Raw genomic sequence first — 297 nt, forward strand, 5'->3', positions numbered from 1 at the left:
AATAATGATTCGTGTTTCACTCTAGACATAAGATACGTATTGCGTCGATGTTAAAACTGGATATAGAGTTAGGATCCCTGGAGATATATTTACTTTGTGCATTCGATCAGGGACATTCAAAGTACTAACCGTGAGTTTGTCAACTGTTGGTCGCCGTTTTCAATAAATAGATAAAATGATTTTATCTCTTGCTACTGATGCCAGTACTCACTCGTAACTGCGAGGAGCCAAGCTTAGTACGAATTTAAGGCTTTATTCTTGCAAAGTCATCGGTTTAACAATGAACTACGCTGCCTG

The 297-nt window shown here is 38.4% G+C and overlaps 1 protein-coding gene across 1 annotated transcript in view; it reads right to left on the bottom strand.

Moving 5' to 3' along the window:
* The window catches only part of LOC119588128 (secretin receptor-like), a gene marked incomplete in the record, with an annotated part of 160037 nt that overhangs the window by 45013 nt on the left and 114727 nt on the right, over nt 1–297 (bottom strand).

The sequence above is a fragment of the Penaeus monodon genome, chromosome 23 (genome assembly GCF_015228065.2).
Source record: "Penaeus monodon isolate SGIC_2016 chromosome 23, NSTDA_Pmon_1, whole genome shotgun sequence".
NCBI lineage: Eukaryota > Metazoa > Arthropoda > Malacostraca > Decapoda > Penaeidae > Penaeus > Penaeus monodon.